Raw genomic sequence first — 14,559 nt, forward strand, 5'->3', positions numbered from 1 at the left:
TTAAGATAAGAAAATGCTGGAGATGCTCATCAGGACAGGCAGTATCTGGGAGAGGAGAAACAGGGTTATGTTTCTCCAGTGTAGAGGAGACCACGTCGTGAGCACCAAATGTAGTACGTTAGATTGGAAGAATTGTAAGTGAATTGCTGCTTTACCTGGAAGAACTGATTGTGGATGGTGGGAAGCAACAGTGTAAAAAGGCAGGTGTTGCACTTCCTGCAGATGCATGGGAAAGTGCTGTAAGGGGACACAGTAGAGTTAACCAAGAGACACAGATCAAACTGTCTCTTTGGAATTCACCTGCCTCCATTTACACTCTTCCAGATAGATCAGCTCTCTGCACCAAAAGCAACAGTAGCACCCGGACAACCCTGGTCTCCTTCATCACAGACGCTCCCTCTGTTCTCTCCACCCAGCCACTCTCTGCAATTTAAAACACCCTAGTTTTCTCATGTTTACAGTTCTGATGAAGAGTCATTGACCTGAAACATTAACTCCCTTTCTCTGTCTGTGGACACTGCCTGACCTGATGAGTATTTCCAGCATTTTCAGCTTTTACTTCACATTTTGAGCACCTGAACTTTTTGTTCCCTTTATAGTTACCCATGATTAGTTTCTTTAAAAGAAAATCCAGATTATTAACTGAAGTTAAATTCCACAGTTTGCGTAGCCCTTGGGTGAACTCAGGTCTCCAGACCTCTAGATTCCTTGTCCGGTACCTCATCCACTGCTCTGCCACTTGCCTGACTGGGGCCACTCCTTCATCCAACACAGAAGAAAACAAAAAGCCTCAGTCAAATTTCCCATTCTACCCCACTTCTGCAGATTGTCTTCTCCCTGACATGCAGACTGGGCAGTTGTCTGAACTCACCCAACCTCAACCCTGCTGAGGTTCCAAAAACGTTTTGTCTGTGTCCTGATCCTGCACAGTTAGAAAGGAAACCAGCTTGGATGCTTGGTCAACAGAAGACTATTGCCAAGACCCAGGAGCTCACTTTGGTCTTTTTTGAATCTTTAACTACTGGCTGAACAAGGCTTGCAATATCTATTAGCATGTTACCCTGCTGCCACAAGGACTCCAGACTTGGCAGAGTCTCCAGATTTACACATTACAGCAGAGCTCTCTGCTCCTGTGCCTGCCTTCTCCTGATTTCTTTCACATTGACATTAACAGGCAGAAAATCCACTTATAGCACATACTTTGCCTTCAAAGGCAAAAAATAAAGCTTTAGATTAGAAACTCAAAGATGAATGGAATGCAGAGACAGAACTCATTCACACACGGTCCTCATGTCCAAATCTATTTGCCCATTGAGAATAAATTGCCAACAGCATAAACTGATTTTGGTTTAATCACAGATCCTTTTAACATCGCTGCAAAATGTGTGGATTAATTCTCCACTACACAAAAAGGATTTCAAGCTCATATTCAGAATGAAAATTGAATCAGACATCCACTGAACCTGGATAATACATGTTGGTTACGTTTGTCTCGCTTAGCCTGAAAGCAGCCGACTCTGGGTTTGATTTATTGATTAACACTCATTGCGACAGCTTCGGAATAGAGCATCCATCAAGGACTAAAAGCCCAGCTGTGATTTGTGGTACAGTAGCTTTGATTGACCCTGGTACACGAGTGCAAGTTTGAGATCAGACCAATGTCATTAGAATGCTACTGATCATTGATGGCATTGAAATCAATGGAACAGAAATTAGGCAGAGTTAATGAAGGTAGGTATTACTATGATCAACCATGATTTCATTAAATGGTGGAGCCCACCAATCTGTGCCTGATGTTATCTAGGTCTTACTATATTTGGAAGCTCATAACTCTGGATGGGATGGCATGGTGACGGTGGTGCAGCAGTTAGTACTGCTGCCTCACAGCTCCAGTAACCTGGGTTCCATCCTGATCTCTGTGACGTTCTCCCTGTGACCATGTGGGTTTCTGGTTTCCTCCAACATCTCAAACACAGGTTTGTAGAACCAGAATCAGGTTTACTATCACCGACTTCGATGACGTGAAATTTGTTGTTTTGCGGCAGCAGTACAGTGCAATGACATAAAATTACTATAAATTACAAATGTTTTTCATTGTACCTGTTCATACATGTACTTGTGCATGTGACAACAAACTCAACTTTGACCAGTATTGTACACAGTACTCCAGATGTGGTTTCACCAGTGCCTTTTATAATTGGAATACAACCTCCCTAACATTTGTATTCAATTCCTCTTGCAATAAACAAGAACATTCTGAGAGCTTTTCTAATTACTTGCCTTATATGCTTACTAGCCTTTGGTGTACCAGGACACACAGATCGCCCTGCTTCTCAGAACTCTGCAACTTCTCACCAGTTAGATAGTGTGCTTTGTTTTTATTTTGCCTGCCAAAATGGACAGCATCACATTTTCTCAAATCTCAGTGAGGCTGCAGATTGGTGATAAAACGTTAATATGTCATTTTGAGTAACAGGAGGTCCTCTTAATGCAGAAGAACACCGAATGTTACAGCACCGTACAGGCCCTTCGGCCCACAATGTTGTGCCAACATTTTATCCTGCTATCTAAGATCTATCTAAACCTTCCTTCCCACATAGCCCTCCATTTCTCTATCATTCACGTATCTAAGACATGAGTCTAAGAGTCTCTTAAATGTCCCTAATTTATCTGCCGCACAATCTCTGCTGGCAGTGCGTTCCACGCACCCACCACTGTGTAAAAAAAAACTTACCTCTGACATCCCCCTTATACCTTCCTCCAATCACCTTAAAATTATGCCCCTTCATGTTAGGCATTGTCGCACCGGGAAAAAGTCTCTGACTGTCCACTCGATCTATGCCTCTTATCACCTTGTGCACCTCTATCAAGTCATCTCTCATCCTCCTTCTCTCCAAAGAGAAAAGCCCCAGCTCACTCAACCTATCCTCATAAGACATGATCTCCAATCCAGGCAGCATCTTGGTTAATCTCCTCTGCACCCTCTCTAAAGCTTCCACATCCTTCCTATAATGAGGCGACCAAAACTGAACACAATACTCCAAGTGTGGTCTGACCAGAGTTCTACAGAGCTGTAACATTACCTGGCAGCTCTTAAATTCAATACCCCAACTAATGAAGGCCAACACTCCATATGCCTTCTTAACAACCCTATCAACCTGTGCAGAAACCTTGAGGGATCTATGGACGTGGACCCCAAGATCCCTCTGTTCCTCCACACTGCTGAGTCCTGCCATTAACCTAGTATTCTGCCTTCAAATTTGATCTCCCGAAGTGTACCACTTCACACTTTTCCAGGTTGAACTCCATCTGCCACTTCTCAGCCCAGGTATACATTTTATCAATATCCTGTTGTAATCTACAACAACTTTCTACACTATCCACACCACCACCAACCCTTGTATCATCAGCAAACTTACTAACTCACCCTTCCACATCTTCATCCAAGTCATTTATAATAAAAAAAATTACAAGGAGGGTTTAGTATCAAAGGGCATCTGAAGGGTCCCGAGAGAAGGGTGTGGATGTAAATCCCTCAGTTTTAAAACACCCAAAATCTCAAAGTCAAGGAGTGCAGTGGTCACAGTGAGGTGAAGGAGTGTCAAAGTCAAAGTCGAGTTTATTGTCACGTGCACAAGTCCATGTGTGCACAGATGCAATGAAAAACTTACTTGCAGCAGCATCACAGGCACATAACATCAGATAAGCAGCATTCACAAAAAAAACAAATTATAAACAATTTTTACAAGAACAATTAAAGTTAAAAAAATAAGTCCATTTTAGTGCAAACTGATCAAATGAGTCATGTTGCTATACTGCAGTGATTAGGGTTGTGCCGGTTGGATAAAGAGCCAAATGGTTAGAGGGAAGTAGCTGTTCTTGAACCTGGTGGTGTGGGGACTTCAGGCTTATGTACCTCCTGCCCGATGGGAGCTGCGAGAAGATGGCACGGCCCGGATGGTGGGGATCTTTGATGATGGATGTTGCGTTCTTGAGGCAGCGCCTCCTGTAGATACGACCGATGGCGGGGAGGGATGTGCCCATGATGTATTGGGCTGAGCCCACCACTCTCTGCAGCTTCTTACATTCTTGCACATTTGAATATCCGTACAGACCATGATGCAAACAAAGAACGTGTGTCTGCAATTACCACAGATTTCCCTCCCTACCCCATGGTAGGCCAAGCCATCAGTGGAGGGAAGGCAGAGGACATTTAAATAAAAATAAGTGGGTACAGTGACAAAGCATTTTGGAAAATGATTACACGATGGAAAATCTATACTTAAAGTGTCTCTGTGTAGAAGGGATTTGTGAAGGTTCAAGTTTCAGGAGGTTCTTGATGTGAGGTCTGTCACAATACAAAGATCGTATTGCTGACAGAGCTGAGAAAATAGAGACCAAATGGTCCTCGCAATGGGGTATGAATTGATGCTTGGTACACACAATGACTCCACACAGACCTCTACTCTATTGCAATCACCACACCTCTAAAATGAGTTCTATGGGAAGTGCATAGGGAAAGACCAGGAGCCCAAACAGCATCCAACAGAAGTAGTTAAACACTTGTATCCATGGACATTCATGAAAGGGCATATTGAATATCCCTTGAGCACAATAATCCTTTGCCTCTGGAACGATGTTGTGGAGGTGAATGGGTAATGCAACACATGGAGGTAGGTGAATGCAAGGTTTGCATTCATCGTCAGAGGTGATGATGACACAAATAATCATTAAGAACCACACTTATAATAGAAGTACTTCTGTCCTATTTCTGGAGATTGGACTGTGGAACGCTCCACTGAAGCTTATGCGACTTTTTACAGAAATGAATTCAAAACTGCACTTTTGATGATTCCACCAATTCCAATGAATTCAGTTGGTGAGTTCCAAAGTTCTGACTGGTGATTATGTTGAGTGATGGGATATGTTGTACAGCAACAGGACATTCAGTCCCTCACCTTCATGCTGACAGTTCTGCTCTACTTGAGCATCCTCCCGTCTTTCTTCAGCTCAGCTTCTCAGTGTGGCTCTCTGCTCCTTTCTCACAGCACCTACACTGGTCACCTCAACCACCCTGAGTGGGAGCAGGGTCCATGTTCTCACCATTCTTTGGGGAAAGAAGTTTCTCCCGAATAGTGCAGGGAAGTGGTGCTCTGGTGGGAGATCAGCTGTGATCTCATTGTATGGTGGAGCAGGGATGAGAGGCCAATGATTCTCATGCTTCATTTATTTTCTCAGCATTAATTCTGTCAAAATTAAGGGTAAAAATTGCATATAATTTATGTTTTTCTTGTGAACGCTGCTTATCTCATGCTATCTGCCTGTAATGCTGCTGCAAGTGAGTTTTTCATTGCACCTGTGCACACATCTGCTTGTGCATATGACAATAAACTCGACTTTCAACCCCCCGCACCATTTTAAAGACCTCAGCCAGATCACCCCTCAGCCCTCCTTACTCAAGAGAGCATAGGCCAGCATGATGTCAAAATAAAATTAGGCAAAGATTGGTTGATGCTTACTGGAATATGATAGCTGCTCCTGATTAGATTGGATTATGTTAGCACCCAACCAGTTAGGCTGCCTGATACACAAGTTCACGAGGCTGAATGGCCTCGTTCTTACATTATTCTGTTAATGGAAAGATTCCAACAATGCAACTAGTTGGTGGCGGAATACCAAGTGGGTTCACAGTGAGGCCACGCTACACTACGTGACACTTACATCTGCGGACAATTTGAACTAATGGAGAGCGGCACTGACTATTTCTGAGCTTGGTGCGTCTAAGTTGTCTTTCATCTGCTGTCGCTTCTGTCCCTAATTAAAACCCATGGGCATTAGTAATTACTCACATGAAAACCTGTTGAAATCTAATTTATTTGAAATAAGGTTTTTCCTTAAACATCAGAGGTCATTCAACAGGCCACATTAAAGGTGAAGCTCAAACAAAGCATTTCCCAGAGGGAACATGATGAGAATAATTGGAAGGACTATATTCCTGGGCTCTTTAAGCCCAGACACAGTTGCTCCATTTGTATGAAACTCTCAAACTGCGATGCAATTACTTTTTGCCATTTCTTCATACACGTGGGGTTCATTTAGTCAAAAGCTTTGAATCTGGTTTAGAATGTTGGCCAGGTTAGATTAAAGAAATACAGTTCCAAACACCACAGATGACAGGGAGTGCTTCAAGGAATGAAGAAGGAGCATTTCAGGGTTCCCTTGAACATTAAAGTGTGATCCAAGTGACAATTAAAGGACTTGTTCTGGTTATTTGAGAGAAACCAGTTCCTCGATGGTGGGGATGGAGTCCGGATCAGGAAGGCGTTGCGTTAAAAAAAAAATCAGAGCCTGTCTGTTCACATCCTCACTCAAAGTTTCACAGAGACTTGGAACTTTTGCTTCCAAAAAGTAATTGACCAACTGAAAATGCTGAACCTGAAGTTGATTGATTTTTGTGAGGCAAGGGCATGAAGACAATTGAAATCAGAGTGTGTAGTTCGAGTGAAGATACAGATTGGTTTTGTGAGTGAATGTCCCTCCCGTTGTCTCCTGATTTTCAGCAATCAAACACTTGGCAGAGTCAGTTAATAGTGGAAGCATTTTGAGCTACAGAGAAAATACACTTAAAGAGGTTAATACCAATTTGATCTCTTTTTCATTCATTATTGGGTTTTGACTTGCATGAAATATTTATAATGGAATTGCTTTCTGGCAGAGAATTGTTCCTACTTGAAGAGGACTTCAAGAAAATATTTTATTCAGTTTCATATATTGAAAAAATGAAAATGGTTTAATGAAACAGTGGATGAAAAGCAAAGCGAAACTGGATTATCGTGTCGTGCAATGTCCTGTGTGCGTTGAATTGGAATGGTGAAATGTTGGCTTTTATAATCGTGTTCTGCATAAGTAAGGGAGTCTCAGTGTGTGGTCTCTGTTTCCACAGGGATCTCCACAGTTAGACATTCACCACCAAGCTACTTGCCAGCCACAGGGATGACCAGCTCTGTATTGCTGGATCTAGAAACAAAAAACCTACAGCACAATTCAGGTCCTTCGGCCCACAAAGCTGTGCTGAACATGTCCCTACTTTAGAGGGCTATAGGTAAGCCTAGTAATTTCTATTTTGCTCAGCTCTATGTACCTAGCCAAGAGTCTCTTAAAAGACCCTATCGTATCCGCCTCCACCACAGTTGCCGGCAGCCCATTCCACACACTCACCACTCTGAGTAAAAAGAAACTTACCCCTGACATCTCCTCTATACCTACTCCCCAGCACCTTAAACCTGTGCCCTCTTGTGGCAACCATTTCAGCCCTGGGAAAAAGCCTCTGACTATCCACACAATCAATGCCTCTCATCACCTGATGCACCTCTATCAGGTCCCCCCTCATCCTCTGTCGCTCTGTTCTAAATCTACCCCAGTAGACATTGTAGTATCACATGACATGGAAACTGATCTTGGTGCAAAGACTGGATGCCCCCTTAAGGGCCGTGAGGTGATCACTTTACCTGCCCGTGTCTGAGGTGACTCTGGGAAGAGTGGTGAATGTGAGTTCATCAAACCTCAGGGTGGTTTGCTCAGTACCCGTGGCAGCCTTCAGGGCTCGGCCAGCTCGGTCTGTGGTGGTGCTACTGAGCTACTCTCAGTGATGGATGTTGCTACACTCTGTGCCCTTGCTACCTTTAGTTCATCTTCACTGGAGAGGAGGCAGAGGAGATTTGCCGGGATGTTGCCTAGCATGGAATGTTTCAGTTACAATGAGAGACTGGATAGGTTAGGTTTGTTTTCCTTGGAGTGGAAAATTCCAATGGGGAAATGACTGAAAAGAGAAAGTTCACCCCCCCATCCCCAAGGTGACCAAGAGGCATAGGTTTAAGGTGAGGAGCAAGAGGTTTAGAGGATATCTGAGGAATTTCTTCCAGCCAGAGGGTGGTTCCATTCTGGAACACAATGCCCAAGGAGGTGGTGGAGGCAGAGACTCTCACTACGCGAGAAACATCTAAATGAGCATTTGAATCACCAAGGCATAGTGCTGAGGAAAGATCCGAGGAAAAATGTTTTCACCCAGAAGGTGGTTGAAATCTGGAACACACACCTGAGAAAGTGGTGGGGATCGAAACTCTCAACATTGGAGAAGCATCTGGATGACCATTTGAAATGTCGTGGCATAAAATGCCACCGACCAAGTGCTGGTATAGACATGGTGGGCTGAAGGGCCTGTTTCTGTGCTGTGTGAATCTATGACTCAATGTTGTTCAACGTGGAGGAACATTGATTCATCCTGCAGGAGGACAGTAGGTGGTATTCAGGACATGGTTTCCTTGCCAACATTTGACCCAATGCAATGAGGTTTCTGGAGTAAATGTTAAGGATTCCCAAACACCCACCGTCCCACCTACGTACTTCTGGGCAACCAGTTCATGTAGTTCTGTCATGTGCGACTGGACATACCCAGGGATAGTGATGGAGGAGTCTAGATTGACTGTTAATCTACTAATATTGTAGCTCAGCAATGATTAGCAAAATGATTCTGCATTCCCAGAGCGAGCTCCAACTGCACAGCTCAGTGGCCGTTTATCATCTAAAGGTCAGAATGAACATCACTGCAGCCTCCTGAGTCTTACACTGAGCTGAGCAGATCTCAGAGCACGAGACCGACATGCCGGTGTGGCCAAAGAAACGGGAGAAGGAGCACCTTAAAGGAGAAGAGGTTTAGGAACATTGGCAGCTAAAGGCACAGCTGCTAATGTTCAAGAGGGAGATGGGAGAATGTTGCAGAGAGCGAGAGACAGGACCATGAAATTTAAAAGCAATTTTAAAATCAAAATGTTTCAAAATAAGAAACTATCTAAAATGGCGATTTTAAAATGGGAAACTAAATTTATGATTGGTCACATTTCTATTTTTAATCATTGTGCATGCCAAAATTCGATAAAGATGATGGATTTTCAGTTCTGCTTTAGCTGTCCCATTCACCCTTTGCAGTCGGTGTTAATGTGGAGCAGGCTTAGCCCAAGTTACAGGGACTGGGGAATGTACACAACCCAACAGGCAGCTCTGATGGGTCAGAACAGTAGCAGGAAGGAAATCAGGGTGGGGAAAGATGTCAGCCGGGGCAGGGAATGTACTGGTTAGCAAGTAGCTCTGTGAATGATAGTGCACAGTGTAGGCACGGATGAAGCTAGCTGGGGTTATACTCCGCTATGATGCCTGCCATAGTTAAATAGCTTACTATTCTTTGATGTAGAGGCTGGGTGAACATTAAAAATAGCACTCGGATAAGTTACTGAAGGATGGGAGGCACCTGTAGTCACTGCACCGGTGTGGTACACAGTCTGCCAATGGGGTGGATCCACAGTGAGATGGTCCTTCAGATATTGCAAGAGATTTTCTTGGACAAAGAGAGCACCTGGACCCAAAATCCCCGAGGGTCCATTCTATTTCACCGATCTCCACTCGGCCAAGTTCCAGGCCATCCTGATCCAATAATTTCCTCCCGCCCCCACACCAACTTCCAATGGAGTCTGGCATAAACCGTCGGCAGGGAGCCTAGTGGGTGGCCCAGGAACTCACATGAGCAGAGAACAGTGTTCTCTCCTCTGTCCATGCCAGCCTCATTCTCCTAATTAATTGGCTCGTCGATGGACCTGTGAACCTCAGGTCCACGTGTCGGGAGTTTACAGGGCTTCTGACTGAGCTTCAAGAGGTCAGCGTGGTCTGTGGAACAGTCGTCCGTGCAAGTGGTAGAAGGAATGGTCTACCTGCCCACCCCCTCAGCCACCTCCTGCCCTGTGGTCCCTCACTGGCCTCATGAGTCACCTCAGAACGAGAGTGAAAGCAAGTCATCCTCGATCCTGAGAGACTGGCTAAGCAGTAAGAAGAAAAGACATGAACTCCACTACGTAGAAGGGCAAGGTCCACAGGTGCAGGGGAAAATCACCATCTGCAGGTTTCCCTCCAGGTCCCACACCATCCAGATTTGGAAATATATCCCTGGTCCTTTATCATTGCTAGATCTAAATCATGGAACTCTGTCCATTGGCACTGTGGGAGCACCTTCACCAGAACGACTGAAACGGTTCAAGGTAGCAGCTCAGCACCAAGACTTCTACTATGAATGATCAGGCACTAGGGAGTGTAATGGAACAGAGGGACCTAGGGGTACAAGTGCATAGTTTGTTGAAAGCAGTGTCACAGGTAGACAGGGTGGTGAAAAAGACATTAGCACCATGGCCTTCATCAGTCAGGGCATTGAGTATAGGAGTTGGGACATTATGTTGCAGTTGTACAAGTCGTTAGTGAGGCCGCACTTGGAGCACTGTGCGCAGTTTTGGTCACCCTATTATAGGAAAGATGTGGTTAAACTGGAAAGAGTGCAGAGATTTACAAGGATGTTGCCAGGACTCGAGGGCCTGAGTTACAGGGAGAGGTTGGCCAGGCTGGGTCTTTATTCCTTGGAGTGTAGGAGAATGAGGAGTGAACTTATAGAGGTTTATAAAATCATAAGAGGCATCGATAAGGTGGACAGTAACAGTCTTTTCCCCAGGGTAGGAGAGTCCAGACCTGGGGGGCATTGGTTTAGGGCGAGAGGGGAAAGGTTTAAAAGGGACTTGAGGGGGAACCTTTTCACGCAGAGTGTGGTAAGCGTATGGAACGAGCTGCCAGAGGAAGTGGGCAGGTACAACAGTATCATTTAAGCAGCACTTGGATAGGTACATGGAGGTGTGGGACTTGGAGGGATATGGGCCGAAACACAGAAAATGGGGACTAGCTGGGTGGGCACCATGGTCGGCATGGACTGGTTGGGCCGAAGGGCCTGTATCTATGCTGTATTGCTCTGTGACTCTATGACCACCTTCTCAAGGGCAATACATGCTGGTTTTGGTGCTGAAAATATGAAACAAAGACAGAAAATGTTGGAAACACTCAGCACATCAAGCGACATCTGTGGAGAGAGAAGCACAGGTAACATTTCAAGTTGAAGACCTGAAGAAGGTTCATTGATCTGAAACATTAACTATTTCTCTTTCCAGGTGTCCTGCCTGACCTGCTGAGTGTTTCCAACATTTTTTAGTTTTACCCTGATCTTGTGACTCATTAACCCAGCTTGTTCCCCAATCTTTTCCATTTTCACTGGTCTCTCAGCTTGGTACGACAACTGCTCTGCCCGGGACTGCAGAGTTGTGGACACAGCTCAGCACATCACAGAAACCAGCCTCCCCTCCATGAATTCTGTCTACACTTCCTCGGTAAAGCAGCCAGCATAGTCAAAGGTCCCACCCACCCAGGACATTCTCTCTTCTCCCCCCTCCCATCAGGCAGAAGATACAAAAGCCTGAAAGCACGTACCACCAGGCTCAAGGACAGCTTCTATCCTGCTGTTATGAGACCATTGAATGATCCCCTAATACGGTAAAATGGACTCTTGACCTCACAATCTACCTCGTTATGATCTTGCACCTTATTATCTACCTGCACTTTCTCTGAAACTGTAACACTTTATTCCGCATTCTGTTGCGGTTTTCCCTTGTACTACCTCAATGCACTGTGTAATGAAATGATCTGTATGAATGGCAAGCAAAACAAAGGTTTTTCACTGTACTTTGGTACGTGTGACAATAATAAACCAATTTACTATTCCCGAGTTAAATGAATTCTTTTACAACTCTGAATGCAGCTTGTATTATGGGCTGATTGAGATTACAGAATAAAAGAAATACTCAAAGTGATAGAAAAGCTGACAAAAATTACACTGCAGGATAAGGATTGATATTGTTCAGATCTGGAATATACTGTGTTGGAAGGGGATGTAGATTCAATGGGAATTTTCAAAAAATAAATGGATATAGCCGTATACATTAGGAGTAGGTCACTGGACCCCTCTAGCCTGCTCCACCCATCTACATGGCTGATCTAATTGTAACCTCAACTGCTCACTTCCACCTCCCCCAGAAACCTTTCAGCTCCTTGCTCATCAAGAATTCATCTACCTCCAGCTTAGAAAGGTTCGACAGCTCTGCTTCCACCACCCTTCAAAGAAGAGTTCCAAAGACTCGCAATGCTCTAAGATAATTCACGTCATCTGTATTAAGTCAGCGGACTCCTTACTTTTTAAATTAGTGATTAGTTCCTCACTCTAGGTTCTCCCAGCCCGTCCATGTTTCCTTGGAAAAGGGAAAAAAAAACAGGAATGTGACAGGGAAGGAGCCCCAAATAAAAGCTCTTTCATAAAGTCAGCACATCTATGCTGGGCTGAATCGTCTCAATTGATGTTATATGATTCTCTGCTACTCAGTGTAAAAGCAATACCTGTTCATGCAAATACAAAATTTGAGCATAATGAGAAGATTTGCCAAAGTGCATCGTTATTCACTTCACGTACAATGCTGGTTCCAACCTTTATCATTATTTGTGATGGATTTTCTAACAGCTTCTGTCACCTGTGGGTTTCACCAGGTCTGTGTGAACCAACATTAATTTGTACTCCTTGACAAGATGGAATTTCTTCTCAGAAAATGTATTCATGCATTAGTAAGCTTTGAAGTTAAAAATTAAAATGTGTTTGAGCTGAGAAAATATTGTCAGAAACAGAATAAACAAAATTTAAAAAGAGTCAGCTTTCAGTGGTTGCTGTTCAATGTAATTTTCAGCTCTTTATGAAGCAGTTGAAATATTTTTTTTTACATTTTTAGGAACATAATAAAGGCAAGAGCTGACTGCAGTTTCCTCAAATATTCCAAATCAAAATGGCATAACCCAGAAAATTAACAATTTGATGTTATATTGTCACAAGTCAACAGGGAACTGTTTTCTCTGGTTCTTGTGATTGAAGCTCTCTTTACATTTTAACAGTGGTGAATTCAATTGAACAGCAAACTAAAAATTTCATATCATCACTTCTGAATTGATTTGGCACAAAGAATGCAAGATTTGGTAAGATGACGATGGGATGTCAGTGTGACACACCTTTTAGAGGCACGAGGATTATACCTTGGGACTGCTTTATGAAGTTTACTCCTCCCAATTATCAATTAGTTTCTTCAGGCAGGTGAATTGCAGAGCAGGTCACACAAACCCCTGTTCAATGCCAGTGGCAGCAGTGTATGTGTGTGATGGAGTCTTTGTGGTATCTCTCCCAGAAGTGAAAAGGAGATTACACATACCCAGACTCCAATCTAGGGCGAACTTTTTACCTTTACCTCTCAGAATCAGAATCGTATTGCAGCGAAACAGGCCCTTTCACACCTTGTCCATGATACTTCTCTGCACTAAAATCATTGGGCTGCTTTAGACCAATATCCATCTGCACCTTTCCTATCCAAGTACCTGTCCAAACATCTACTAAACATTGCAATTACATCTTCCTCCACCACCCCCTCTGGCAGGTCGATCTGGATACTCACCCCCCTCTGAGGAAAAACTTCCTCCTTTAAATTTCTCCCCTTTCTTCTTGGCTCAGCTGGGAGGGTAGTCCAGCAGCAGAACACATACAGACAGAGTAACCACAGGGGCATGTACAGTGACACTTGACTGTAGCTGGGTGTATTGTTTCCTTCCCTGTTGCTCTAGAAATTAATTAGCTGTGGAACTGGTGCCAATATTAACAGTAGCACAACTCCAGCTTGTTTGGGGATCAGCCATGGCTCATGAATTGCAGTCACCTTTGAATCGGAGGGTTGTGGGTTCAAATCCTACTCCAGGTCACAATATCCAACCTCCTGTGTAGGAATGGTGGAGAATATTAGACCACATCTCTTGAACAAGATTAACTGGAATCATATTTGCTCTCAGGAACCTGTGAAAGATCATGGTACCAAGTCAATGACTGGGAAAGAGTTCCACAATGTCCTGGGGCATACTATCTACCCTCAACCAACATCAGTGAAAATAGCCAGTGAGACAGGTCGTCGGTGTTTCAGGCCTCACTGTCTGCAGACTTGTCATTACGTTTCCTACAATATAACAGTGACAATGCTACAAAATGTCATTGGCTACCAAGCATTTCCAGACACAGAGGCTGTGAATGCACGCTACAGAAAATAGTGGCCCTTGAACAGGTCCAGATCTTTGAGAGGACTGTGCACCATTTACTGGAAATCAGGCAGTATAACACTGGCTGCATTAGTACGGAGAGAGCAACTTCAACAGTCCTGTAAAATAATTCGACTTGGAATTCAGTAAAGTGGTTTTAATATTTTGTGGGTTGTCTTCAATGATATAAATGAATAAATTATAAAATAACAGGCACCAGTCAATATTTTAAAAGCTGCTCATCATTGCACCATCTGTTGGGTGGCCTGTAATTCAAACTCACCTCTTCTTGGAGCAGCCCGACCACTGTAACCCTTTGTGGTCCCCAGTGTCATGGGGGTGCTGCTGCTGTGGCCATCCCAGCCAGCAGAGTGGCCAAGTGGTCCTCACACCTGGACCACTCTGACAACCCACAGCGTCACTGACATTCTCTGCGGAATCTCCCCGCCTCTGATGGGCCGGGGCTGTGACAAGTGCACAGGATTCTTTTATTGAAATGCATAAGAATTTTTAAAAATAATTCATCTA

General features: G+C 44.0%; 1 protein-coding gene across 3 annotated transcripts in view; it reads right to left on the reverse strand.

Moving 5' to 3' along the window:
- Positions 1–14,559, reverse strand: part of rap1gapa (RAP1 GTPase activating protein a) — a 302,062-nt gene that overhangs the window by 195,562 nt on the left and 91,941 nt on the right. The gene's annotated exons all lie outside the window — the stretch shown is intronic.

The sequence above is a fragment of the Pristis pectinata genome, chromosome 26, assembly GCF_009764475.1.
Source record: "Pristis pectinata isolate sPriPec2 chromosome 26, sPriPec2.1.pri, whole genome shotgun sequence".
Taxonomy (NCBI): Eukaryota; Metazoa; Chordata; class Chondrichthyes; order Rhinopristiformes; family Pristidae; genus Pristis; species Pristis pectinata.